The sequence below is a fragment of the Neofelis nebulosa genome, chromosome 1, assembly GCF_028018385.1.
Source record: "Neofelis nebulosa isolate mNeoNeb1 chromosome 1, mNeoNeb1.pri, whole genome shotgun sequence".
In the NCBI taxonomy this organism is placed as follows: Eukaryota; Metazoa; Chordata; class Mammalia; order Carnivora; family Felidae; genus Neofelis; species Neofelis nebulosa.
In genome coordinates, this window is record NC_080782.1 from 40,382,883 (window position 1) to 40,398,318 (window position 15,436).

Here is a 15,436-nt window from a genome sequence, read left to right on the forward strand (position 1 = left end):
TGTTTTTTTAATTGGCCTACCTACCAGATAATTTCAAAACTTAAGAATTCATCCAGATATCTGCTTTAAACTTGTTAAAGCCTCATGTTCATCATCTTACAGTAAGTTCTTAAAGAAGGCAGGGGTGAGAGGAAGTGAAAAAAATAGGAGTACTATCTTTTGGTGACACTTTTTTTTTTTCCTCTTTAAATCATGTATTTCGAGAAACAGAACTAGAGCAAAGGGAAGGAGAATGCAGACCTCAGAATTTGAGACTAGCAAACTTTGATTCTGTTTCTGTGTTCAGGCTTTCTAATTTTATGTGACTTAGTCTGTACTAATTCTAACTCTTCAAAATACCACTTGCAAGCTTGCAGATATCATTCATGTTTTATGAGATGAGGACATTTAAAAAAGGGTAGTGATACGGAACCCTTAACTGTATGTAGTGTACTGTTTTCACAAAACTCTGCTTCATAAGGCACACTTTTCAAGAATATATGAATAAGCTTTTTGTTCCATTCCTGTTTCATGTTTAATACTTCTTTCAGTGTAGAGTATATCACATGTTAATAATTGAGTGTTTTTTTTTAATTTTAATGCTTCCACTAGAATAGGTATAAGAAATGATCTTGGCTTTCTCTAAACAACATATACGACATATGTTGGGCCGAGAACACTAATGTAATTTTAAGAACTGAGGATCTGATTAGTGTACAGATTTGTATCTATTACAATGACTACTAAGCATATATTATTATAGTTAAAGTCTGTCAATTAAAAAGATTTTTAAGGGGTGCCTGGGTGGCTCAGTCAGTTAAGCATCCGACTTCAGCTCAAGTCACTGTCTCACAGCTCATGAGTTTGAGCCCCGTGTTGGGCTCTGTGCTGATAGCTCAGAGCCTGGAGCCTGCTTCGGATTCTGTGTCTCCCTCTCTGTCTGCACCTCCGCTGCTCATCCTCTGTCTCTCTCTGTTCTCAAAAATAAATAAACATTAAAAAAAATAAAAGATTTTTAAGCCTAATTGAGTAGTTTGAAATTTGACATCTGAGAAATTAAAATGAGTTCCTAGTTCAGTAAACATTATGATGTATTAAACATTCAAATATGGCTGACATGGCCTATGCCTAGAGTGTTTAGAGATTAAAACTATTTTAGGGCTACGAGTTTTCAACTATGACAATCTGTAGTTATTTGTGAAGATTCTGCAAGGGATGTATTTTTACTTGTCTCTTATTTATAATACAAAATCTTACTGTACTTTTTTATTTGTTTAATCCATTTTTTAAGTGTATATATATGCATATATATATATAGCACCACTGTTGAGCACCTATGTAGTTTGAGCATTTAGCCATAAATATGGAACAACATTGTTGCCCTTAGAGCTTATATTCTTATGTATAAGCATATGCCAGCTTTCTAAATAATTAAGGTACTTTCATAGATTAATGAATGTTACAGAAAAAAATGAGAGGTGATGGGATAGAGAGTAACTGGGGAGTGGATGGGCAAAAAAGGGGTTATTTGTAGGGCAATCAAAGCAAGCCACTTTGAGAAGGTATGATATATGAACTAAAATCTGAATGATGAAAAGGAGCCAGCTATGTGAGAATCCAAGAACCTACCAGGTAGAGGAAGAAGCTAATGTCCTGAAGTGTAAACCGGCTGGTAGTAGTCAAGAGAAGGAACGCTGTGACATAATGAAAAGGGGGAGAATTAAACTCAATGGGGTAAAAGAGGTAGGCAGGGACGGCATCAGGTACAATTTTTATGTTCATGGTAAGAAGTTTGAATTTTATTTTTATCTTAATTATAATGGGAAGTCATTATAGGGTTTTAAGTAGGAAAGTGATTTTATCTGATTTACTGATCAAAAAAGCTTGGGAATTACTTGGCTTTTATGGTTAAAGGTCACTTGAAAGAAGCTCAAAGGAAGTGGTTAGTTTGTTGCCTTTTTTATTCACTCCTAAGTGAATAAAACTTTCCTAAAGTTTTCTACAAGTGATTAGATTTTGAACAGCCATTTAAAAAAAGATCCTGATTGGGGTGCCTGGGTAGCTCAGTCAGTTGGGCATCCGACACTTGATCTTGGCTCAGGTCATGATCTCTTGGGTCCATGGGGTCAAGCCTCGGTACACTAACACCATGAAGCCTGCTTGGGATTCTCTTTCTCCCTCTCTGTCTCTGCCCCCCCCCCCCCCATCTCTCTCTCTCTCTCATTAGATAGATAAACATTTAAAAAACAAAAGATCCTGGTTTTTGTCTTTACATTTTAGATTTTACATATGGTATAACAATTCAGTGATGCTTGATTCTTGTATTCTTTATCTTCTGAATTTGAAATGCTTTTTGTTAAAGATCATATTGGGACCTGAAATAATAAATTCATCTCATTCCTCTAATTCACCACTCTCCCTGGTCTTCCTACACTCGCCCCACTCCACCCCCGAAAGGGGAGGGTAAAGTGGAGAACCGTCATCACTGTGAAGGAAAATAAATGAACTGAGCTGCTGTCCACCAAGTGGGTGCTGACAAAGCCCCAAAAACATTTAAGTTTCTGTTCCTTGCTTCAGCTGGTGGCATGGGCAGGTGGAGATGGTTGTCTGTCTTCATTTTAATTTTGACTTCTTTCTGCCATTCCTTTCTCCCTCTTTCTGTCTGCTTTTTTGAGATTTGTCTCTCTCTCTCTCCAGTGTTTGTATAACTATTTCCCTCTGTCTTTGTAACTCTGTGTTCATCTTTTGCTGACTATGAAGCTGACAGTCATCTTTTTCTGGCTGCTTGGTTTCCCCTTCACCCCTGTCAGTTTCCCCTTTCAGCAGCCTTTATAAAACTATAAAGGACTTCATCAATTCTTTTCCTTTTCCTACCCCTTTGTCTCTTTTACTCTTGTTCTTCCTCCCTTTCTCTTCATTTTTCCACATTTCTGTTACTTTTGTCCTTTTTATTTCTTTACTTCTTCTCCCTTCTCTCAAAATCCTGGGAAAGCCATGTCAGACCTAGAGAGGAGAGACAGAGATGGCCCCTACCCTCTAATAGCTTTTCTTCCCTCATTGCCTTATTTCCCCCCTTGAGAATATATAGGACTTTTGAAGACATTTACTAATTGGAAAAAGAAATGCCATGATTTGTACATTATATTACTTGAAATTTTCACCCTAGTGAGAGACTTTGGGATACTAGAAAGAGTATGGACTGATTTTATAGCTACAACATTAGGTTTTTTAATCCCTTCTTTAAGCTGTAAGACTTTGAGCAAGTAATTTAACTTCCTTGTCCTTATAAAATGGAAATGACTTTTCAGATTTGTTTTGCAAGTTAGTTTGAGAATACATTAAATAAGAGGAGATATAATATTTTACTTACTTCATCATTCAATAAAAGCTCTTTTCCTCCCCCCCCCCCCCTTTTCCTATGTGGAGTTGTCTGAAGAGAGAAGCAAACTGGAATGATGTTTGTTATCCTTAACTGAATCTGAAGTAATTGAGAAAACTATTATGAGTCACATTTCTATTCAGACACTGAGTGCTAGGGGATTTTGGAGCAAAATATTGACCTCAGTTACAATGATCTTATGTTAATATATTAGAGGTGTTCGTTTGTGTATGTATATGTGTGTGTAGTTAATGATTTTTGTTATGTAACTTATCTATTTCTAACAGCCTTTTGCATTTTACTAAATCACCTTTGATATTACTATCTCGTTAGTTTCTGACAATCGTTTGACAGTCTATACAATTATCGTTTCAATGAGAAATTTCTTTAGTCACTTACAACCTATTTTTTTTTTAAGTTTATTTATTTTGAGAGAGAGAGAGAGAGAGAGAGAGAGAGCATACAGGAGGGGCAGAGAGAGAGGATGAGAGAGAGAGAATCCCAGCAGGCTTCGCAAGGTTAGCACCAGCAAGGAGCCTGATGTGGGCCTCCTTGTGGATCTTGAACTCACAAACTGGGAGATCATAACCTGAGCGAAATGGGCTTGATCACGTGATGCTAAGATCATGACCTGAGCTGAAATCAAGAATCTGATGCACAACTGTGGAGCCACCCAGGCATCCCTATAACCAGTTTTTAATGGGAACTTTAAACTGTATTACTCCAAATAAGTTTCTGAAGGCCTTAATTCATTATACGTTCTATTCAGTTATTAAACTATATGTAATTTTAAAACTTTACTGATTTTAACTGTAAAATATGCACATTATAGAAACATTAACTTGGAAGTATAAAAGTACAAAGAAAATTAAAATCATCTTTAATTTGAGTCTTGGTGATATTCATTTTTCTATGAATATTTAAACACACCAACCATATTTATATAGAACACATCATGCTTCATAATTTGATGTACTATTTTTTTTCATTAATGCATACTGTATTTGCATTATATTTTGAATATCTTAAAAAGTATTCAAAAGCACTACGGTGCCTGAGTGGCTCAGTCACTTGAGTATCCAACACTTGATTTCAACTCAAGTCATGATCCCGGTATCATGGGATCAAGCCCCCCATTGGATTCTGCACTTAGCGTAGAGCCTGCTTAAGATTCATTCTCCCTCTCCCTCTCCCTCTCCCTCTCCCTCTCCCTCTCCCTCTCCCTCTCCCTCTCCCTCTCCCTCTCCTAGTGCCCCTCTTCCCTACTTATGCTCTTTCTGTCTCTGTCAATCAATATTATTCAAAAGCATAATTGTAAATGGATGTATAGTCTCCCATCGTATGGCTATAGCATAATCATACCTATTGTTATTCTTCGCATTATTTAAAATTTTTCACAATTACATACAATGCTAGAATGAACAACTTTATACCTAAGTCTAATCTTTGATAGCATCTTTATTTTAGGATTGATTCTATGAGTTGAATTACTAGATCAAAGGGGTTAATATTAATATTTCAAATATTTTTTGATACCTAAAGATAATACAGGATACTTCTAGAGGTTACTAATTAACTCTATATAATTTTAGAGGTGTGGCTCTTCATAGCCTTTTTTTTTTTTTTTTTTAGCATACATGGTCCAGTTCTGTGGATGCCTTTCAGAGTCTGACACATGGGTATAACAAATTCTAAGAAGTGGAATACATACAAGAAGTAGAAAACAGTAAAAACACCTTTAATATTTTAATGTATTTAAAATATTTAAATGCATTGAAAGTACTTCAAAGCTTAGTACATCCTGAGGATCAACATTATGAAGTTAGCTATCATTGTACTATCAATTCATGATATTCAGGTTGATGAGACTTCTATCATAAATATATGTAAAATGCATAGCAATTAGTACTATTACTACTGTTATTTTATAATGCATTATAACAGTTTGTTATATAAAGACTGTACCTGAGGAAGTTATGAAGCATTCTCCGTATCTTACATGTCAGTCTGTATTCTTTCTTATTCTTGTTATAATGCCTTTCCAGAACAATGTAAGCTAATCCTTTTAAAAAATGTCTACAGTACTTACTTTGTCATTTATTTGGTGAACTATGTTAATATTGATTTTTTATTTAATTTATTGTAGTCAGAAACACACTCTGAATTCGGTTTTGAAATTTCTTAAGACTTTTTTTTTTTTTTTTAATAGCTCAGAATGTCATCTGTCTTAATGTTCCCATGTATACTTGGAAAGAATGTGCATTTTCTAGTTTCGGGGTTTGGTGTTCCATAAATTTCAATTAAGTTTTATGTTGGTATATAGAGTTCAGATTTTCTTCATCCTGCCTAATAATTTTGTTTACATCTTTTGTCCATTACTGAGAGTAGTGTTAACATCTCAAACTTTAATTTGTCTGTTTCTTATGTTAGTAGTTCACTTTTTTGCTTCACCTATTTTGAAGCTCTACTGTTAGATGCATAAACGTTGAATGTATAAACACTGAAGAGTGTTATGTGTGCTTAACAAATTGATGTTTTTATCGGTATGTAAGGTCCCCCTTTTCCTGGTGCTAATCCTTATTCTGAAGTCTACGTGGGTGACATTAAACAGCTGCTCCTTTCTTCTTAGTTTTGCATGGTGCATCATGTTTCACTCTTTTACTTTTAACCTGTTTGTGAGCTCATGTTTTAAGTTTGTCCCTTGCACATACATATATTTGGCTCTTGCTTTTATTTTACCTAGTTTAACAGTCTCTGCCTTTTAATTCCCATTTGACTTTTTTCCCCTTCCTTCTTTCCTCCCTCTCTCTTTCTTTATTTCCTTTCTTTCTTTCTTTCAACTTCACCCATTTCTTTCACTCTAGCCCCCCATCTCCGACAGTCACCAATCTGTTCTCTGTATCTATGGGCTTGGTGTTTTCTGTTTTTTGTGTGTGTGTTTTGCCTTTTTTTTTTTTTTTTTGGATTCCACACATAAGAGAGATCATGCAGTATTTGTCTTTCTCTGACTTATTTCACTTAGCACAATTCATGTGAGGTCCATCCATTTTGTTGTTAATGGAAAGATCTCATTCTTTGAATATTATTCCATTAAATATATATACATGTTAATATATATATATATATATGCACACACACCTATATGTGTATATACAAACCATACATACATACCACAAATTCTTTACTCATTCATCCATTGGTGGACACTTAGGTTGTTTTTATATCTTGGCTATTATAAATAATGCTACAATGAACATGGGGGTGCATATATCTTTTCAAATTAGTGTTTTTGTTTTCTTCAGATACATACCCAGAAGTAGAATTGCCGATATTTTTAAATAAATAGTAGTTTTATTTTTAACTTTTTGAGGACCTTCCATGCTGTTTTCTACAGTGACTGCACTGTAGTTTACATTTCCACGAACAGTAACACAGGTGTTCCCTTTTCTCCACACCCCTACCACACTTGTTATTTCTGGTCTTTTTGATAGTAGCCATTTTAACAGGTGTGAGGTGATAGATCATTGTCATTTGATTTGCATTTAAAATCCCTGATCACTGATGATGTTGAACATCTTTTCATGTACCTTTTGGTCATCTGTATGTCTTCTTTGGAAAAATGTCTGTTCAGTTCTTCTGCCAATTTTTTAGCCAGATTTCTGTTTGTTTTTTTTGTTTTTGCTATTGAGTTGTATACATTCTTTAAATTTTTTGGATATTAGCCTCTTATCAGATATATGATTTCCAAATGTATTCTCTCATTCAGTAGGTTGCCTTTTTCATTTTGTTGATGGTTTTCTTTGCTGTGTAGAAAGTTTATAATTTGATATAGTCCTGTTATTTACTTTTACTTTGAAGAGTCATTGCCAAGACTGATATCAGGGAGCTTACTGTCTGTATTTTCTTCTAGAAGTTTTATGGTCTCAGGTCTTATGTTCATATCTTTAATCCATTTTGAGATAATTTTGTGTATGGCATAAGATCATAGTCAGTTTCATTCTTTTTCATGCGGTTGTCTAGTTTTTCCCAACACCTTTTATTCAAGAAATTGTCCTTTCTCCATTGTGTATTTTTGACTCTGTTGAAAATTAATTGACCATGTATGCTTGGGTTTATTTCTGGACTCTATTCTGTGACATTGGTCTATATGTGAATTTTTATGCCAGTGCTGTTGCTGTTTTGATTACTGTAGCTTTGTAATATAGTTTAAAGTCAGAGTGCATGATTCCTTTAACTTTGTTCTTTTTCAAGAATGGTTGGCTATTTGGAGTCTTTTTTAGGACTGTTTGTTCTATTTGAGAAAACTGCCATTGGAATGTTGATAGGAATTGCATTGAATCCATAAATTACTTTGAATGGTGTAGACATTTTAACAATATTCTTCCAGTCCATGAGCATGGGATGTCTTTCCATTTATTTCTGTCTTCATTTTCTTTTATCAATGTCCCATAGTTTTCATTATACACGTTTACATCCTTGGTTAAATATATTCCTAGATAATTTTCTTTTTAATGCTATTTTAAATGAGATTGTATTCTTAATTTCTCTTTCTGATAGTTTATTTTTAGTGTGTAGAAATGCAGCAGGTTTGGGGTGCCTGGTCGCTCAATCAGTTAAATGTCTGACTTCAGCTCAGGTCAGGGTCTCATGGGTTGTGGGTTCGAGCCCCTAATTGAACTCTGTGCTGACAGCTTGGAGCCTGAAGCCTACTTTGGATTCTGTGTCTCCGTTTCTTTCTCTGACCTTCCCCTGCTTGTGCTCTGTCTCTCAAAAAAAAAAAAAAAAAAAAAAAGTAAAAACATTTTTTTAATTTATAAAAAAAGAAAAGAAATGCAGCAGGTTTTTGTGTGTTGCTTTTGTATCCTGCACCTTTGTTAAATTCATTTTTAGTTCTAATATATATTGTTTTAAACATTTATTTTTGAGAGAGAGAGAGAGAGATCACAAATGGGGGAGGGGCAGAGAGAGAGAGAGAGAGAGAGAGAGATCGTGAGTGGGGGAGGTGCAGAGAGAGAAGGAGACACAGAATCTGAAGCAGTCTCCAGGCTCTGAGCAAGCTGTCAGCACAGAGCCCCATGTGGGGTTCACAAAGCATAAGATCATGGCTTGAGCCGAAGTCCGACACTAAACCAACTGAGCCACCCAGGCACCCCTAGTTCTAATATTTTTTGATGGGATCTTTTGGGTTTTCTGTACATATAATACCACGTCATCTAAAGAGTGACCATGTTGTTTCTTCCTTTTCAATTTGGATGCCTTTTATAGCTTTTTCTTGCCTGATTGCTCTGGCTAGGACTTCCCATATTAATGTTGAACAGAAGTGGCAAGAGTGGGCATCTTTGTCTTGTGTCTGATCTTAAAGGAAAAGCTTTCAGCTTTCCACCATTGAGTATGTTGACTGTGGGCTTGTCACATGGCTTTTATTATGTTGAGGCACATTCCCTCTAAACCCACTTTGTTGAGTTTTTATCATAAATAGATGTTAAATTTTGTCAGATGCTTTTTTTGCATGTATTGAGTTGATCTTATAATTTTTATCTTAAATTTTGTTAATTTAATATATCTCTGTTAATGTGTAATTTCTACCTTTTCATTCCCATTTGATTTCCCTCCCTTCCTTTTGCCTTCTCCTTTCTCTTCCTTTTTTCTTCTCCTCTCCTTTACTACCTTTGTCATCATGATTTTAGATTGAATACATTTTTAGAAACCCATTTTATCTCTCCTATTGATGTTTTATCTCTACCTCTTTTTTTAGTGAGTCTTTTAGGGATTATAGTATGCATTCTTAAGTTTTTATATTCTGCTATGAACTAGTAACATATCACTTTACATATAACCTTGAAACAGTGCTTCCATCTGTTACACTAGTCCTTTGTGTTAATGTTGACATACATTTTACTTGCCAATATAAGCCTCATAGTAAATTATTAATATTGCTTTAAACAATCAGTCATCTTTAAAGAAATTAAGAAACAAGGAGAAAAATCTTTTATATTTACCCACTGATTTACCATTTTTGGTGTTCTTCATTCCTCCATATAGATAACAGATTTCCATCTGGTATCTCTTTCATCCTGAAGAACTTCATTTTAACATATCTTATAGTGCACATCTATTGGGACAAAATGTCTTAGTGTTTGTGTATATGGAAATGCCTTCATTTTGCCTCTGCTTTTGAAAGACTTTGCTTTAGCTCAGGCTGCCATAACACCATAGACTGAGTGGTGTCTATAACAAATTTATTTTCTCATAGTTTGTGAGGCTAGAGATATAAGATTCAAATGCCAGCATGTTGGTTTCCTGTTAGGATGATCTCCCAGGCTTGTAGATGGCTGCCTTCTCACCTTGTCTTCACATGGCGAACAGAGAGAACGAGAGCAAATGTGAGTGTGCAGGCAGGCATGAGTAAACAAGTGCTCAGGTGTCTCTTCTTATATAGGCACTAATCCCTTTATAAGAACCCCACATCTTGATTCATCTAACTCTAATTACTTCTCAAAGGCCCATCATGTTTCCAAATGCCATCGTATTTGGGGTTAAGCCTTCGATACACGGGTTTGTGGGGCAGAGGGACACTGAATGTTACAGACATTCTGCTCATAACAACCTTTTCACTGGTTATAGAATTCTAGGTTGAAGGTTTTTAACACTTTAAAGATGTCATTCCATTTTTTTAAAATTGTGGTAAATACACATAACACAAAATTCACCAACTTAGCCATTGTTAAGTGTACACTTCAGTGGCCTTAAGCTTATTACAATGTTGTGCAGCCATCACCAGTGTCCATTTCTAGAACTTTTTCATGGTCTCAAACAGAAACTCTGAATCCATTAAACATTAACTCCCCATTACCCACTTCCCCAAATATCTGGTAACCTTTATTAGGCCTTCTGTTTCTATGAATTTGCCTATTATTCGTTCTTCTTATGAGTAGATTCATGCAATATTTGTCCCTTTGTTACTGGCTTAATTTTTACATAATTCTTATAATGTGTCAGGATTTTACTTCTTTTTAAGATTATCCAAGTTGCATTGTGTATATATATGCTACATTTTGTTTATTCATTCATCTCTTGGTGGACAATTTGGGTTCTTTCTGCCTTTTGGCTGTTGTGAATAATGCTGCTGTGAACATGGATGCACAAATATTTGTTCCAGTCCCTGCTTTCAGTTGTTTTGGGTATATGCCTGGAAGTGGGATGGTTGGATTATATGATAATTCTATGTTTAACTTTTGAAGAACTGCCATACTGTTTTCCACAGTGCCTGTACCATTTTCACATTCCCACCAGCAGTGCATAAGTGTTTCAATTTCTTCACATCCTCATCAACACTTACTTTCTGTGTTTTATATAATAGCCATCCTGATGGGTGTGAAGTGGTCTCTCATTGAGGGTGTCATTTGCATTTTCTTAATGACTAGCAATACGGAACATCTTTTCATGTGCTCGTTGTCCATTTGAATATCTTGAATATTCAAGTATTGTTCACATTTTTTATTTGGATTGTTTTTTGTTGTCTTTTTTTAATAAATATATTCTGAATATTAATCCTTTATCAGATATATGTCCTGTGCACAAATGTTTTTATTTTGATGAAATCCAGTTTATTTTGCTTTTGTTGCACATGCTTTCGTTGTCATATCCAGGAAGTTCTCCTTAAATTCAGTGTCATGGAATTTCCCCCCAGTGTTGTGTTTTCTTTCTTTCTTTTTGTTTTTAAAAATTTTTTAACGTTTGTTTATTTTTGAGAGTTCGCTTGCGGTGGGGGGAGAGGAGGGGGAGACAGAGAGAGGGAGTCACAAAATCCGAAGCAGGCTCCAGCTCTGATGTGTCAGCACAGAGCCCGGCGCGGGTCTCTTAACTCACAAACCACGAGATCATGACCTGAGCCCAAGTCAGTTGCTCAACGGACTGTACCACCCAGGTGCCCCAACCCCCCTCCCCACTCCCCAGTGTTTTCTTAGGAGTATTATAGTTTTAGCTCTTACATTTAGGTCTTTGGTCCATTTTGAGTTAACTTTTGTATTTGCTATAAGGTAAGATTCCAATTTCATTCATAGGCATTTGGATATGCAGTTTCCTTGGCTTTGGATATGCTTTCTTCATTGAATGGTTTTGGTACTTTTATTTTCCCCCCATCTAACCTTCCCAACAATTGTGTTGTAAATGCCTTTCTCATGTTTCCTATAGAGGTGTTGCCAGCCAAGATAAGGGAGAATTAAGGGTTGCACATACAGACAAGAAGTAGGTTTGAGACATTTAATTTTAGTCTCAATAAAGAAAGAAGGATTACTCTGCCACAGAGAGGTTCCAGTTCCAAGAATTTTGACCTGATGGAGTAATGTAGGTGGTGTATATATAAAGTGGACAGGGCCCAGGGAATGGATGGAGACAATTATGACAGAAGTGACTGGTCAGAAAACAGGTGTTTTCACATTTTGTTAGCTACAGTATAGACCCTAGAGCTGCCTCATTTCCTGTCCTTCCCTGCTCCCCACACCTGGTTAGTCCTTCTAGAAGCCCTTGCCGTGGCCACTTGGGCCCACTACAACTCCTGCTGCACCTGAGCCAGGGTCTTCCTCTGTAGCGCGGTCTGCTGTTCAGGATCCCAGAGCTGGGATTTGTATTGCTTAATTTCAGCTCTGATATAGTCCAGCCTCTTTCCCACTGTGTGGCCCAAGCTTCTCCCATCTCCTCTTTGACCAGCACAGGACCCAGAAATTTAAAGACCATGTTGGACCGAACCAGCAGGGCCAATTCCTCCTTAATGATAATATTTTTATTAGTTGCACCTCAGGCTTCTGCTGCCCAGACATGGATTTAACTCAGGTCCTTCTGTAGCTGCTGATATCTCCACTTCTCCCTGTAGCTTCTTCTGGATTAGTTTAGCCATGGCAGGGATGAAGGCCTGCATGGAGTTGGAGAGGGGCTCTGGGTCTCATACTCTGGAAGGTACCTGAACTCGCCTTTCTGCCTGACATTCTCCCTTCACTATTAATTGAAGTATACCAGTCTTGGCCTCTTGTTGAAAATCAGTTGACTATATATGCAAGAGTTTATTTTGGGGCTGTCTGTTCTATTTCATTGGCCTGTATCTGTCCTTATACCAGTACCACACTATTTCAAATGCTATAGCTTTACATAAGTTTTGAAATCAAGATATTTGAGTCCTCTTTGTTCTTCTTTTTCAAGATTTGTTTTGAGGCCAAAATTCCATATGAATTTTGTGATGAATTTTTGTTTCTGCAGAAAACATAACTGAGATTTTGATAGAGTTTGCATTAAATCTGTAGGTTGATTGGGTAATGTTGTCATCTGAACAATATTAAGACATGCCAGTCCATGAACATGAAATGTCTTTCCATTTATTTTTGTGTTCTCTAATTTCTTTAAACAGTGTTTTGTAGTTTTCAGTGTACATGTCTTTCACCTTCTTGGTTAAGTTTATTCCCAGGTATTTTATTCTTTTTAATACTACTGTAATTGGAATTGTTTTCTTAATTTTCTTTTCATATTCTTTATTGCTAGCATTGAGAAACAAAACTGGGGGGCGCATGGGTGTGTCAGTTGGTTAAACATCCGACTTCTGTTCAAGTCTTGATCTTGTGGTTAGTGAGTTTTGAGTCCCACATTGGCCTCTCTGCTGTAGCACAGAGCCTGCTTCAGGTCCTCTGACCACCCCCCCCCCCCCACCTCCCCTTCCTTGCTTGTGCTTTCTCTTAAAAATAACTAAACATTAAAAAAAAAAAAAAAAGTTAAAAAAAACACACAACTGGGTTTCTTTGTGTGTGTGTGTGTGTGTGTGTGTGTGTGTGTGTGTGTTTATCTTGGTACTTTGCTGAACTTGTTCATTAGCTCTAACAGGTTTTGTGAGTGTGTATGGAGTGCTATATATCTATGAACAGAGATAATTTTACTTTATTTAGAATTTGGATGCCTTTTATTTATCTTGGGTAATTGCTCCTTTTCAGAACTCTGCCTCAAAAAGGTTTGTTACCTCAGCAACCCTAAGCTCCTAAATCCTACTTTCTCTGCTCTGATACTAACTACTGTGTTGTGCTTAGGCTTCGCCATGGTCTGCAGTGTGCTTCCAGGCATAAAGCTGAGATAGTTAAGGACTACATCATGAATTCTCCTTCCAGGGATTACACTGTGATTCTGCCTACCATCCAGTTGTCCAGTATCTGAAAATAGTGCTTAAAGTAACTTTCCCAGTTTTATATGTCAAGGGCAGTAGTCTGGTAACACTTAATTCCATCATGGATGGCAGTGAAAGTCTATTTACATACTACATTGTGATGATTCTTTTACAATAATGGCTTTGTTAATGAATCTGTACTTTTTTTTTTTTTTTTTAATTTTTTTTTTTTTTCAACGTTTTTTATTTATTTTTGGGACAGAGAGAGACAGAGCATGAACGGGGGAGGGGCAGAGAGAGAGGGAGACACAGAATCGGAAACAGGCTCCAGGCTCCGAGCCATCAGCCCAGAGCCTGACGCGGGGCTCGAACTCACGGACCGCGAGATCGTGACCTGGCTGAAGTCGGACGCTTAACCGACTGCGCCACCCAGGCGCCCCAATCTGTACTTTTTTTTAAACTACCTTTAACAGTTTGTTCAGGTACTGATTCTCTCAATTCTTTCTGTAGAACATAGAACATGTTTAATGACACCCCAACACACTACATACTATGGCTGAATTTAGGTTTCATTTTAGTATACAGCCAGACTTCGGCTCACAGTAATTGAGTCATGCTTACCAAGACCCAGTTGTGTTTGTTTCCATAAGTTTCTATGCTAGTTTTCCTTGAAATTGTGATTATATAATTTAATTGAATACTATGATCTGATTGCTATATAGGGGACAAGGAGTTCTTTCTGTGACAGTTCTGTTGAATACTTTGAAAAGGCAATATAATGGAGGGGCACCTGTGTGGCTGGCTCAGTTGGTTAAACATCTGGCTCTTGATTTCTTGATTTTGGCTCAGGTCATGATTTCACGGTTCATGAGTTTGAGCCGTACATCGGGCTCTGTGCTGAATGCACGGAGTCTGCTTGGGATTCTCTATCTCCCTCTCTGTCTGCCCCTGCCCACTTGTTCACACACACTCTCTCTCTCAAAAAATAAATAAACATTTAAAAAAAAGAAAAGATGATAATGGTGAATTTCTTTAAAAAAAGTTTTTTTAAAACATTTATTCATTTTTGGGAGACAGAGACACAGCGTAAGCAGGGGTGGGGCAGAGAGAGAGGGAGACACAGAATCTGAAGCAGGCTCCAGACTCTGAGCTGTCAGCGCAGAGCCTGATGTGGGGCTCAAACTCATGAACTGTGAGATCATGACCTGAGCAGAAGTCTGATGCTTAACGACTGAGCCACCCAAGCACCCTGATGATGGTGAATTTTTAATGAATTCTGTCAAATTAGGTGGAGGTGAAACATTTACAAAAGACTATAATGTAAAAAGGAAATCATAAAATTCTAGACAGATTTTGGACTCTGATTGTTTCACAAATGTCTTTGCATTCTAACTTCACATTTAAAAACCCCCAAACTAATAAATTAACTTATTTTCCTGGTAACTTGTCAAAGAAACGACACTTAGAATTCTAATCATTGGACCCATACTCAAAGAAAAAATACTGGCCCTATTATCAGATTATTAGAAGAGTGTACATGTATGCTTTTTAAGTTAAAATACAGTGTATAAGGTGTGAATGTATATGTGTGCACATGCATGCACATGTGTGTGTATATTTACTTACTTAGGTGGTCCCCTGTCATCACTAGAACTTTCAGCTAACTGACTGTCAATTCCTGAGTCAGAAAGGAGACTTCTGTTGGGTAATTTCACTTTTATCCTAAATTAACAAGGAATTGTCTTACACATCTTAATGTGCCTCCTCACAGTCTGGTTTGATCTTCACATCTTTGCCTCTTGAATATTGCTTTGTTAAACAGAAGCATTTAGGGGCTCCTGGGTGGCTCAGTTGGTTAAGTGTCCGACTGCAGCTCAGGTCGTGATCTCATGGCTAGTGAGTTGGAGCCCCTCATCGAGCTTGCCACTGCTGTCAAC

The 15,436-nt window shown here is 36.7% G+C and overlaps 1 protein-coding gene and 1 pseudogene across 2 annotated transcripts in view; one reads left to right on the forward strand and one right to left on the reverse strand.

The window, feature by feature from the left end:
• NDUFS4 (NADH:ubiquinone oxidoreductase subunit S4) overlaps window positions 1-15,436 on the forward strand; it is a 115,203-nt gene that overhangs the window by 54,035 nt on the left and 45,732 nt on the right. The gene's annotated exons all lie outside the window — the stretch shown is intronic.
• Window positions 11,907-12,254, reverse strand: LOC131489076 (prefoldin subunit 6-like; annotated as a pseudogene).